Source organism: Gavialis gangeticus, unplaced genomic scaffold (genome assembly GCF_001723915.1).
Source record: "Gavialis gangeticus isolate Ggan-Ray unplaced genomic scaffold, GavGan_comp1, whole genome shotgun sequence".
NCBI lineage: Eukaryota > Metazoa > Chordata > Crocodylia > Gavialidae > Gavialis > Gavialis gangeticus.
The window spans coordinates 4934697-4949038 of NW_017729023.1; positions in this window are offsets into that span (position 1 = coordinate 4934697).

Consider the following 14342-nt stretch of genomic DNA (forward strand, 5'->3'; position numbering starts at 1 on the left):
TGGGGGCCCAGTGCAGTGTCAGGTAGGAGAGGGTAGGAGATGGTGGGAGGAGAAGACATATGCTCCTGAACATGGGGGAAGGGAAGGGAGAGGGAAAATTGAAGGGCTTAAAAAAAAGTCCTCAGATGTTGCTCCTGTGGCAGTCTTCCTGTCCTGGCCTAGAGGGGAGGTTGGGAGCTGGGCTGCAGCCACCCCTACAACACAGGTCACTGCTCTTGTGCCTACCTTTCCAAAATCCTGGTTTCCCTCACAAACATGAGGATAAAGCAAGAATATTTCATTATGGCCCCAAAGATGAATGAAGGCTGCAGTGAAATAGAAACCTTTGGCCATCTAGGTTTTCTTGCCATCAGATTAAGTTTTCTTTCCTGCAAAATATTGTGATACACAACAACATCCCCATCTTAAGACATGCACAGACATCTTCCTTTAACAGCAAGTCCTAGGGCAAGGAAAAAGTTGCCCTGGAAGCAGGTGGTAGTTACTACTGAAAACCTCTAGTCATAGACCTACATGGAAGTGATGATTGTATGGTGGTCATTTTGCCCTTGAAACTGAGACAGGTGTACAGTTTAGCATCTATATTCATGACTGAGCTGGCATATTTAGGATCTGCTCTGCTCATCGCCCATGGGGAGGGGTGTAAAAAAGGTACCCTAAACACAGTTTCATTTCACTTGACTAGAAAACCACATCCATTGGAATCACTCTGTCTGCAGTCCAAATCAAACAATGAAATTTGCAGCTTGCAATGTCTGCACCCTGATGGCCGATCCTAACAGTGACTGACCAGAGTAAAGGACAGCACTCATGACTAGAGAACTTTCATGATTTGATACTGATATTGTTGCACTTAGTGAGACCCAGCATGCAGGAAGTGGCATCTTAGTGAGCATGGTGGTGGCTACACTATTTTTGGAAGGGAAACACCAGAAAAGGTAGACACATTCTTAGTACCAAGGCCTAGATTGTTACTCCCAGAGTTTCCAGCTGGCATCAACAAGTGTTTTGTGACCTTTTACCTCTGACTGACCAACAGACAACATGCATTAATTATGAGTGCATACCCCCAAACACTTGACACAAATGACAAAACAAAAGAAGAATTATATTTTAAACTTGACCAAGTCCTATAATCTATTCCAAAAGAAAAGATAATTCTTCTTGGTGATTTTAGTGCTAGAGTGGGTATGGAATCTGAGCTATGGAAAACAACAGTTGGAAAGGAAGGGATAGAGAAAGTCAACTCAAATGGAAGTCTCCTGAGCAAATGTTCGGAAAACGTGATCATCATGAACTCCTTATTCCACCAAAGCAACAAATGGAAGATATCCTGGGTGCACCCTGTTCAAAATACAGACACCTGATTGATTATGTTATAGTGCATGCCCAGGACTAATGTGACATTTGTCACATCTATTTACTTGGCTTCAGAACAACATAAACAAAAAAAGCTATGCAGGAAGAGGTTTATTATCAAGTACTTGAAAGATCCTGCTGAAAGTAGTCATCTCCAGTAGTGCTTCAGTGAGAAACTCTGATGATCTTGACACTACTAATCACTAGGAGAGCCTCAAGAAATACATCTTTGAGGCACATATCAAGGCTTCTCCACAGAAACATCAAGATTGTTTTGATGACAATGATAGGGAAATTCAAGCTCTCATTGAAATTAAAAAAAGAAGCCTTCAAAGTTTGGCAGAGAGACATTAACTCCAAACAGAAGCAAGACAGTTATCACCACATTAAAGCCATAACCCAGAAGAAGATTCAAGAGCAAAAAACAGGTGGTGGGAGGACAAAGCAAGAGAGATTCAAATGTTTGCCAATAGCTCCAACATGCATAGTTTCTTTAGCTCAACCAAAGCCATCCATGGCCCAAGCACACAAGGAATCAGCCCTCTGAAATCCAAGGATGGAATAATACCCTTTAAAGAAAGCTGCACCGTAAATGCATGGTAGAACATTTTCAAGAGCTCCTGAACTGAGATTCCAAATGTTGAAGACAATACCATCAAAGCCATTCCACAACACCTCATTAAGGATTACCTTGAAGTTCTACCAGCTTATCAAGACCTTGAAAGCCATTAAGCAAATGAAAAACAACAAAGCATGTGGTTCTGATGGAATACCAGCTGAAATTTATAAGCAAGGTGGAAAGAAGTTCTGTCACCAAATACACAATGTTTTCCTGAAAATCTGGAAACACAAACAAACTCCCTGTGACCTGACAGATGCCAAAATCATTACCATATTCAAGAAAGGAGATAATTTCTGCAATCTATTCTATCATGTTATTACACTTTTGTCCTTTGCTGGGAAGGTCTTTGCCCTCATTCTTCTCCATAGATTCACCTTCCTTATTGAGGAGATTCTACCCAAGTCTCAGTGTAGTTTCAGACCCCTCAGACATACAGTAGACACAATTTTTGCTAGACAGCTGCAAGAGAAATGCTGTCAACAAGGGCCTTCATTGACCTATTGGCTTTGATTCAGTCAGCAGAGTGGCTTGTTTGGAAGATCCTGATGATATTTGGATGCCCACCAAAATTTAGTGTGGGAACAAACCATCCTGGTGCACAGGGAGACTAAGAAATATGGCATAAGACCAACTTGGCTTAGCAGGGAACTCTTCAGTATGCCAAATCACAAAAAGAAAGCATATAGGAAGTAGAAACTTAGACAAACAGCTAGGGAGGAGTACAAGAGTATTGCTTAAGCAGGCAGGGATGAAGTCAGGAAGGGCAAAGCACAATTGGAGTTGCAGCTAGCAAGGAATGTGAAGGGTAACAAGAAGAGTTTCTACAACTATGTCATCAACAAAATGAAGATCAGGGACAGTATGGGTCCTTTCCTAAATGGGAAAGGGAACCTAGTGACAGAGGATGCAGAAAAGGCTGAAGTACTCAATGCCTTTTTCACCTCAGTCTTCACAGGCAAGGTCAACTCCCAGACTACTGCACCAGGCATCACAGTTTGGGGAAGAGGTGAACAGCCAGCAGTGGTGAAATAGTAGATTAGGGACTATTTAGAAAAGCTGGATGTGTACAAATCTTTCATGTCAGACATGGTGCACCCATGGGGCTGGACAGGGTGTTGAGAGAGGTGGCCAATATGATTGCAGAGCCACTGGCCACCATCTTTGAAAACTCATGGTGGTCAGGAGAGGTCCAGGTTAATTGGAAAAGGAGAAATTTAGTGCCTATCTTTAAAAAAGGGAAGAAAGAGGATTCAAGGAACTATAGACTGGTCAGCCTCACCTCAGTCCCTGAAAAAATGATGGATCAGATCCTGAATGAATCCATTTCAAAGCACTTAGGAGATGATGTTAATTAGTAACAGTCAACATGGATTCACCAAGGGCAAGTTATGCCTGACCAATCTGATTGCCTTCTATGATGAGTGACTGGCTCTGTGGATGTGGGGAGACCAGTGGATGTGATAAACCTTGCCTTTAGTAAGGCTATTGATAATCTCCCACAACATTCTCGCAAGCAAGCTAAGGAAATGTGGGTTAGATGAATGGATGGTAAGGTCAATAGAAAACTGGCTGTGTGGTTGGGCTCAGAGGGTAGCAGTCAATGGCTCAATGTCTAGTTGGCAGCTGGTATCAAGTGGAGTGCCCTAGGGGTTAGTCCTGGAGCCGGTTTTGTTCAATATTTTCATTAGTGACCTGGAAGATGGCAGAGAGTGCACCCACAGCAAATTTGCAGAAGACACCAAGCTAGGGGGAGTAGTAGATACACTGGAGGCTAGGGGTAGGATTCTGAGAGACCTCGACAAACTGGAGGATTGGGCCAAAATAAATCTCATCAGATTCAATAAGGAGAAATGCAAAATCCTGCACAAAGGACGGAACAATCCTGTGCACCAGTACAGGCTGGATGCTGACTGGCTCAGCAGTAACTCTGCAGAAAAGGACCTGGTTGCATTGGACAATAAGCTGAATATGAACCAACAGTGTGCCCTTGTTATGAAGAAGGCTAATTGCATACTGGGCTACATTAGTAGGAGCAATGCCAGAAGATCAAGGGAAGTGATTATTCCCCTCTATTTGGCACTGATGAGGCTACCTCTGGAATACTGTGTCCAGTTCTGGGCTCCCCAGGACAAAAAGGATGTGGACAAATTAGAGAGCCCAGCAGAAGCAACAAAAATGGTTAGGGGGATAGAGCACATGACTTATGAGGAGAGACTGAGGGAACTGGGCTTATTTAGTCTGAGAAAGGAAGGCTGAGAGGGGGATTTAATAGCAGCCTTCAACTACCTGAAGAGTGGTTTGAAAGAGGATGAAGCTGGACTGTTCTCAGTGGTGGCAGATGACAAAAGAAGGAGCAACAGTCTCAAGTTGCAGCAAGGGAAGTTTTGGTTAGATATTAAGAAAAACTTTCTCACTAGGAAGGTAGTTTAATACCAAAACACGTTACTCAGAGAGGTTGTAGAATCTCCATCCCTGGAGGTTTTTAAGACCCGGCTAGACAAACCTTGACTGGGATGATCTAGTTGGGGATGATCCTGCTTTGAGAAGGGGGGTTGGACTAGATGACCTCCTGAGGTCCCTTCCAGCCAAAATTTTTTAAGATTCCTACCTTGCTGTATGGGTATGAAACCTTAATGACATATCAGAAACACCTGAAAGCTTTGAAACGTTGTCATCAGTGATGTCTTCAGAAAATCCTCTTATTAATCAGAAAGGCAGAAGTATAAATGAAAGCATTCTGGTTCAAGCAATCTCTACCAGCATTGAAGTCATGCTTATATGGCACTAGGTGTAGTACACATTATAAAGATGCCTGGCAACTGGCTCCCAAAACAAATCATATACTGTCAACTCACCAATGGTCACCACACTAGAAGTGGGCAAAAGAAAATGTTCAAGGACACCATGAAAGCCAATCTGATTGTAACATCTGATAGTTCCTCAAGAGACTGATCCTGCAGGCACAGAGGGGTACCATCCCAGTACACATAAAGGGAGGCAAAAGAGCCAAGAAACTCTCTTGGCTAAGCAGGGAAATCCAGGAGAGCCTGCAGGGGAAAAGAGAGGCTTACAGGCTGCAGAAGCAGGGGACAGTCACCAAGGAGGAGTATAGCTGCTTGGCTCACACTTGCAGGGAAGCACTGAGGAAGGCCAAAGCAGAAATGGAACTCAGGCTGGCAACAAAGATTAAGGGTAACAAAAAGTACTTCTTTAAGTACACAGGGAGCAAGAAGAAAGCACAGGGTAACATAGGGCCATTACAGGATGGACTAGGGCAACTCATAACCAATAGGGTGGACAAAGCTGAGCTCTTAAATGATTTCTTTGCATCTGTGTTCCTGGACATGGGTACAAACACACCTCCCAATGAGACTTTAGTTTGGCTTGAGGGGGATACCAATCCACCAACAGTTAGCGCTGACCTAGTGAAGGGACACATGTAGAGGTTAGATGTATTTAAGTTGGCAGGCCCTGATGATCTTCACCCAAAGGTACTAAAGGAATTGGCCAGTGTCAGCAAAACCACTGGTACAACTGTTTGAGCACTCATGGCACTCAGGACAGGTCCCAGAGGACTGGAAAAGGGCCAATGTGGTCCTTATTTTCAAGAAGGGGAGGAAGAAGGATCCAGGTAATTATAGGCTAGTTAGCTTCACGTCTATTCTTGGCAAGACCTTAGAAAAAATTATTAAGGATCACATTTGTGGTGGGCCAGCAGGTTAAACACTGTTAAAAGGCAACCAGCATGGATTCATAGCAGGCAGATCCTGCCTGACTAACCTGGTCTCTTTTTATGACCAGGTCACAAAGTGCTTAGATGCAGGAGTAGAGGTAGCTGTTATTTACTTGGAGTTTAAAAAGGCTTTTGACACAGTGTCACACTCAGTTCTTACAAATAAACTAAGTAGCTGTGATGTGGATTCAGGTGGGTGGAAAACTAGCTTATGGGATGAACCCAGAGAGTGGTGGCAGGTTGGTTTCTACCTGGAGAGATGTGGGCAGCAGTGTCCCCCAAGACTCTGTCCTTGGACCAGTACTGTTCAATATTTTCATCAGTGATATGGATGAGGGTGTAGAAAGCACTCTGTCCAAATTCGCAGATGACACCAAACTATGGGTAGGGAGCCAACCACACTAGAGGGTAGGGAGTGAATTCAGTTGGATTTAGATAGACTGGGGAAGTGAGCAGATCAGACTGGGGAAGTGAGTGGATCAGAATAGGATGCAATTTAACAAACATAAGTGCAAAGTGCTGCACCTGGGTAGGAGGAATCACCAATACACCTATAGACTGGGAGCATTCTAAGTAGTAGCACAGCAGTGGAAAGGGATGTCGGAGTGATAGTTGAAGCAAAAATGAATATGAGTCACCGATGTGATGATGTTATAAGTAAGTCTAACCTCACTGTTTTTGCATTAGTAGGTGCATTACAAGCAGGTCTAGGGAGGTGATACTTCCCCTCTGTGCAGCATTAGTGAGGCCACAACTGGAGTAATGCATCCAGTTTTGGGTGCTGCACTTCAAGAGGGACGTGGATAACCTGGAAAGGGTTCAGAGGAGGACTACACGTATGGTTGAGGGCCTGCAGGTAAGATCCTATGAAGACCGATTGAGAGACCTGAATCTCTTCAGCCTCTGCAAGAGAAGGCTGAGAAGTGATCTTGGGGCTATCTACAAACTCATCGGGGGGGCCAGCAGGGAAGAGGGGATACTCTGTTTACCAGGGAGCTCTTTGGGGTTACTAGAAAGAATGGCCATAAACTGAAGGAGAGTAGATTTAGATTGGACATCAGGAAGAAATTCTTTATGGTGAGAGTTGCAAAATATGAAATGGGCTTCCAAGGGAGGTGGTGCTTTCTCCTACCTTGGAGGTGTTCAAAAGAAGGTTAGACAAACACCTGGCTGGGGTACTTGACCCCAGCGCTCTTTCCTGGCCAAATCAGGGGGCCAGACTTGATGATCTAATAGGTCCCTTCCAACCCTAGAAATCTATGAAATCTATTAAATCATTACCTGAGAGATTTGAGCACTGAATCGCCCTGAATGGTAACTATGATGTATGACAAGGTATCTATCACTGAGCAAACTAGCCTCAGTATGGCTAGATAAAGGGAGAGATAACAGGAAAAAATTGTGACCTGACATAACCCGGATCCACTCCTTCCTCGTAGAACTATTTCCCATGTCTGCAGTCCAATATGCAGAACACAGGTTGGTCTTCTCAGCCATTTCTGGACTTACAGATTACTCCTATTTATTGGAAGACTATCTTCCTTCTATTGAGGGTGTCGCTCCCAGATGCCAGTGCACCCTTGACCTGCGAGCCTGGGTCGGTACGACTGGCTTGGCGCAAGGGAGGATTTATGACTGGACAGGCGGGTGTTAATGGCGAGCAGGAGTCAGATAGTCAGATGGTTTAAAGCACATTGGTTACACAGAAAATTTATTTTACTTACGCTACTGATGGCTTGCAGCGTAGGCAGAAGCAGTTGATTTATTAGTTACAGCATGCAGACGTTCTGTCACCCAGCGATTACAGTGGATTGCAGACTTGCTGAGTACAGGTTTCAAACAGTTTATACAAATTACTACGGTCTGCAGATTACCGAGAGCTCTTGACATGAGAGACGTACGAAAGATAAGATAAGACAAGACAAGCGAGAAAGATAAGACGACACGAGCCGGCAAAAACGGGGGTACGCCTGAATCAAGGTCGCAGGCGGAGAGATAAAGTTTGTGAATAGTTTTTTTTAAAAACTATTCTTTCTGGGTGTGTGCTCCATTTCCTTGGGAATGCTCCGAGATCTCCCTTCTTGAGTGTATACGCAGTTCTCTGCTTTTGGGCTGAAGTTGTTTCAAAGTTATAGGAAACAAAATAGCCAATAATAATATTCCTGGAATGAATAATTAATGAGTTGGCACTTGTGCTCTCTTTGTTTGCTCAAGTTTCATAAAAGGGGGGCTATATTTTTGCTTGGGTGGTACTGGTCCTGTTTGGTCACAAGAGGGCAAGCATAGTATATTATTTAATTTTACAATTCCGTTAAACTCAGCCAATTTGAAGTTTTACTATCTGGTCACTATAGGTATGGTATCTTTTTCTGACGTCACGGTACTAGGCTGCAATTTGTTCAAGGTTAGTGTCTCTCTCGTATGAGAAGCTCAAGTGATTTGAAATGAGGCACAGACGGGTGTGAATATGCAGCACTGTTACAAACTAAAAAATAATAGTGTGAGACTACAATTACAGAGTTTGTTGTGTAAGCCTCAGACCTTTTGCTATCTGATCTTTTGCCATCTGATCTTTTGCCATCAGCATCTGAAATCAAAGACTTTGATCTTTGACAGAGGGTTGTTGCTACCTGTAGTGATCACCAGATTCAATGAACACGGGCATACATGAATGAGCAGAACAACAAACGTTAATCATGGAACAGTAAGCAACCTCTGCAGATCTGTTGTCTGTCTTTTTCACTCTGACTAACCTGACTTGGGGACTGTCTCCCAATTCCCAACCTGTGGTCTTCTACCTAAGGGCCTGTCTCTATATTATAGCTTCCTTCTCTTAACTAAGCTGCAAAAATCAATTAACACAAAAATCAGTTAGCACCCATCTGCAGAGTAGAGGTTATTAGCATCATTCTGAGGTGAGACTACTACTCATTTTCCTATTTCCCTTTCTGCATTTCTTTTAACACGTCGCTGGGAGGCTTTCTGCAGGTTTCACTTTCTTCTCATACTGGCGAGGTATCAGATCCAGTTTCTGATTTGTTTTTGGTGGGAAGCTTCTCCTCCAAGTCTTAACAGACTTCAGACCTTTGTACTGGGATCCAATTGACTTGCACTTTTGGCAGCTGTGCTTCTGCACATAGGACAAGTTCATTAGCTACAGACTGCTGAGGCTGATTTCCTCTTTTTGCATGATGGTATTTGTGTCTCTAAGTACATTTCTTCCCATAAGGTCACGTTTCTTGTGTTCTGGAGCAATTGGTTTCCTCATAAGAAGATTGTCCAAATTTGAGCCATGACAGCCAAGAGGATCATTAGGAGGCATGAATGTTGTATCTTCTTGTAATGAGAGAACAAACTGTAAGTGTACACTAGGTTCAGTTTTTCACAAGCTGCCAGAACAAAAATCAGTTTCACCTCCCTAGGGACCACAACATATCAGAGTTTGTATACACTGTTTTTATATTGGATGCGTGTCCCTAGCACTGGTATATTTGTTCCTGAATTGCCAGTTATTCTGATGTTTGTTGGAGGCACTTTTGGTCTTAATTTTACTTTTCTGTATTCATGCTCTGGTAAAATTTTGACCTGAGCTCCAGTGTCCAATTTAAATGAAATCATTGTTTCTTGCACTTCCATTGGCAAAATCCAGCCCCGCTCATTGATTTTGCAGGATTCAGCCATATCTAAAAACTCCTACTCTGCTTTATGCTAACTGTATGCATTTGAGGTTTTTTGTGTTTGAGATCTGCTGCACATGGCAAAATGATTGCTCTTGTTACAGTTAAAAAGAGCTCTGCAAATGCAGCACAACATTTGGGGGCCATGTTGTTTGTCACACCTACTGCACATCAGTCTGTTTGCTTTCTCTCCTTTATAGGTCTGCTTGCCAATGGAAAATTCCACTCCATGAGAAGGCTTCTTCTGGCCACATTCTTTAATGCTTACTGTGTGGATGACACTTTTTGGTATATTCATTTGTGCAACCTGGGCCTTAACAGTTTCTGCTGCTCTGAATATTTGGATAGTCTTCTAGGAAAAAATCTCCCTCACTCAATAGCCTTTCTTGCAATGCAGTATCTGCAATGCCACAAATAACCCTACCTCGAATCAAAGATTCTGTTAAATTCCCCACAGCACAGTTCTTACTTGGTCTTTTTCACTCAATAACATACTGATTTAGACTTTCTCCTGTTGCTTTTTTTAACATAAAAAATCTTTCAAGGGTCTTTTTTTGGCATGCAGTCTCAAATTTGGACAGTATTAACTGCGTATTTTGGCCTTCTGTCAAGGCAAAAGTGTTATAAACAACCAGGGCTTCCTCCCTCACAATATGCAAGACTGGGGATTTGACTTTGTTTTTCTTTTCTACCTCTGTGGCAGCTAGGTACCACTCAAATATTTTTCTGAAGGCCCTCCAGTTCTCCCAGTTTCCAATCTCTCTAGTCACCTGAGTAAGGGAGTGTATGTAAGGATAGCAACAGACATTGTCTTTCCTCACCTTTATTCTGCCATAAAAAAATTTAAGTTGGCACAGAGCAAAAGCAAATAGATGCCCATACCCTTTGTCATGCCGTGAATTCCCACATTTGTGTCTGCAACAAAAGGTAGTAATAATTTGTGCTCCTTTATTAAGGAAAACTTCTGTTTGCTTTATGGCAGGAGTGCAGAGGCAGCCCAAAGCTGCCCACTCTCTCCAGCTATCCTGGGCAGGGCCTCAGGGTCTTGAGGGGCCTAATCAAACACACCCCAGGAATTCCCACACAGGCTCAGGCTTTTCAAGCCATGGGAAAGGGAGAGGTTGCCTGGCCTTCCCTACTTACCAGTCGCTTCTACATGAGACGCTGTCTGCGCAATAGCCCAAGACTACTGCTCAGTCAGCATCTCATGTAAATACAGCCATGAGTTACACCCCTGGGATCTCCAAGGTGTATCCAGGTCCATAGGGAAAGTTGGGGTTTCCCTGTTTACCAAGACATTTCTCCATGCTCTCTAAGTGGGGAAGTCAGGGCTTCCTTGTTTACTGAAATGTGCCTTCAGGATCTCTGGGGCACATCTGGATAAGCAGGGAAACCTTGATAGGTGAAACCTATCCTGGCACAGCTGATCCACTTCATTTGGTGATGTCTATTTTCAGCCTAACTTATAACTTCTATCATTACACTGTCACCAATGGTTTCATGGGTGTAATAGTAGAATTTGGTCTATGGTGTTTTGGTCTCTGAAAAACAGTTCTTGTAAAAGCCAAACACAATAGTCTCTTTTTGCATCCGCTTATCTTCTTTGAATGACCACTTCTAACACATGTGCATAGTATATTAACGTGCACATACTATGGAAGGAAGGTACTTTTATTATTATGATGCATTACTTGACTTCAGGTTTTCAAATGTTTTGCTATGTACTTGTGAGCTGATTTTTTAAAATATGAAAAGTATCTTGCAATGCATGTTTACTGACTCTTAGCCCAGGGATGTTTGCAAAAGGACATGGATTACTTTTCAGGAGAGAATGAAAGGTTCTGGAAGTCTGAGTAAATACAAAATAATTGTAATTTACTGAGTGTATATAGTGGGGCCAAGTCTGTGGGTTTGCAAGGAAACTATAGTCAAGCCTAATGAAGAAAACAAAATAAAACAAAAAAATAGAGATGACATCAAGGCACAAAGGTGTCTTACTTGTCATTGACTTTTACTATCCAGATTCATTTTTTTCATAATTTCTTTTAGCATGTGTCCATTCTCTCTTCCTTCTCCCCCTCCCCCCTTTTTCCCCCCAGCTAAGATGCCACTTCAGATGCTGGAAGTGCCTAAGCATTACTAAGCACATGGCTGGCATTTTATTATGGTTTGTTTCCAGAAAGAAATTATGGTATTTTTAAAAGCAGGGTTTTATTAATAGCTAAAAATTACATCATTCATTTTTTCACTCCTTATTTTTCCACATAAAATCCATAGCTGGAAAGGAATTGAAGTGATTTGTACACATGCTCATTTAGGCCCTCATCCTGCAAAGCACTTAAGCACCTTAAGGACATGAGCAGTCCCACTAAGTAAAATGTTCTGCATGGGCTTAAGCCCTTTTCTATGGCAGGGCCTTAATAGATGCTCGGTAAATACCTCTGAAATATATTAAAATATAGTGTGATTATCTAACATACTGGTTGTGTCCCCAGTGTCTGACAATTACATTGAAAATTCTTTCCAAAATCTTGGTTCATAACATGCATCATATACAGCCTTGACCAGACTATCTTACTAATTTTGTGCTTAGAAGTTTTCCATTTAGGATTGATTTTCATGCATATATCATTGTATTACGTATTTCCTCAAAGTCATTTAAGTGCACTTGACCTCAACACAATCTATAGCAGAAGTGCTAAGCACTTTCCTCTAGATTATCAGAAGTGACTGGTGACTGCAGGTGCTTCACCTGAGAAACTGGGAAGGTCCTGATTCTAAGATGGTAATAAATCATTCGTTTTCAAGTCAGACCCCTTTATGGGCATCTCTGGTTTTTAATTTGGACAACTTTTTGGTGAATGACATGGTTCTGCTGGCTATCAAAGTATCTGTTCTTTTAGAATATTTCGATTAGTCTTTTCAATGATACCCAAGGGACTTAGGTGCTTGAATCTCATTGACATGGGAGGTTCCATTAAAATTCTATCACTAGCTTTCTGTCATAATCTGTTGCAGGGTGATTATGTGGTGAAAGGAAGGAGAAAATTCCAACAGTATATAATCATATTTATCCTGGCTGCGCTCTCATTATACCCAGAATGTGCCCCAAATCTCACGCTTTGCACCTGTACATTCAGTGAATTTTTAATTTTTGAAAGGAGATGAAGATATAAAAATCAAGACCCACTCAGAAGAGCCACTTCTTAAGAAGGATTGGGGTATGGAGTCTGACCACCAGCATTTAAAATGTTCAGTTGAGCCTTTATTACAAAGCTAACCTTCACTGCTGTCTAATAAAATGAAATAAGAGTGAAAAGTTCAAATATTAGACTTTCCTGTGGAACTGGTTTCATGGTAGCTTGACAGCCAACATCAACAGTATGATAGTGGGGAGTTCATGTTTCTGTCTAGTCTGTGGTAAACTGCTGAGATGGCATAAGTCTGAGCGTGAATAAAATTCCTAATGCAAAAACCTACCTTGTACCTTATATTTCCCATTAAGTTCAATGACTGAAGGTTCAGAGAGTTTTATCTTCTTCAGTACTTCAAATTGGGTCTAAAACATTTATATATTTTTAAAAAATATAGAGTCCATCATATGTTTTATTCTGTTTGAATAGCTAAGGCAATTTCAGTCCTGGACCTGGCCTAAATTCTGTTCTGTATTACTCCCTGGCATTTATACTGAAATTAGTGGAGGTGGCCAGGTGGAACTGAAAGCAGATTTTGGCTTGTGAAGTACATAGATTCATAGATGTTTGGGTCAAAAGAGATCTTAGCATATCATTGAGTCCGACCCCCTGACCTGGGCAGGAAAGAGCGCTGGGGTCAGACACCCCCAGCCAGGTGTATGTCTAGCCTCCTCAAGGTAGGGGGGGAGAGCACCACCCCCCTTGGAAGCCCATTCCAGATTCTGACAACCCTTACCATAAAGAAGTTCTTCCTGATGTCTAACCTAAATCTGCTCTCCTTCAGTTTGTGGCCATTGTTCCTAGTTACTCCAAGGGGTGCCCTGATAAACAGAGCATCTCCTATTCCTTGCTGCCCCTGGCTGATGAATTTGTAGGTGGCCACAAGATCACCTCTCAGCCTTCTCTTGTGGAGGCTGTAGCGACCCAGGGCTCTCAATCTCTCCTTGCAGGGCTTTGCCTGCAGGCCCCTAACCATACGAGTGGCCCTCCTCTGAACCCTCTTGAGGTTGTTCACATCCCTCTTGAAGTACGATGCCCAAAACTGGATGCAGTATTCCAACTGCAGCCTGACCAATCCTGGATAAAGGCACTTTATTACCTCCCTGAACCTGTTTGTCTTGCACCTGCTAATGCATGATAAAGCTTTACTGATTGCTTTGCCACATTGATGACTCCAAGATCTGTTTCCACTGCTGTGCTGTTGAGAAGGTCCTCCCCTAGCCTGTAAGCATGCTGGTGATTCCTTCTTCCTAAGTGCAGTACCTTGCATTTGTCCTCGTTGAACTTCATCCTATTCTGCTCTGCCCACTTTTCCAACCTGCCCTGATCCACCTGGATTTATTCCCTACTATCTAGTGTGTTAACTTTACCTCATAATTTGATATCATCTGCAAATGTGGACAGGGTGCTCTCCACGCCCTCACCCAAGTCACTGATGAAGACATAGAACAGCACCTGTCCAAGGACTGAGCCGTGTGGGACTCCATTGCCTGCATCTTTCCAGGTTGATACGAACCCATCCACCACCACCCTCTGGGTGCAACCCGTAAGCCAATTTGCCACCTACCTGACCATGTAATCATCTACACCACAGCTGCTCAGTTCTTCTGCAAGAACAGAATGAGATACCATATCAAAGGCCTTCTTCAAATCCAAGTAGATGACATTTACCTCAATTCCTGTATCTAAGCATTTTGTGACCTGATCATAAAAAAAACCAAGGTTAGTCAGGCAGAATCTACCTGCTATGAATCCAT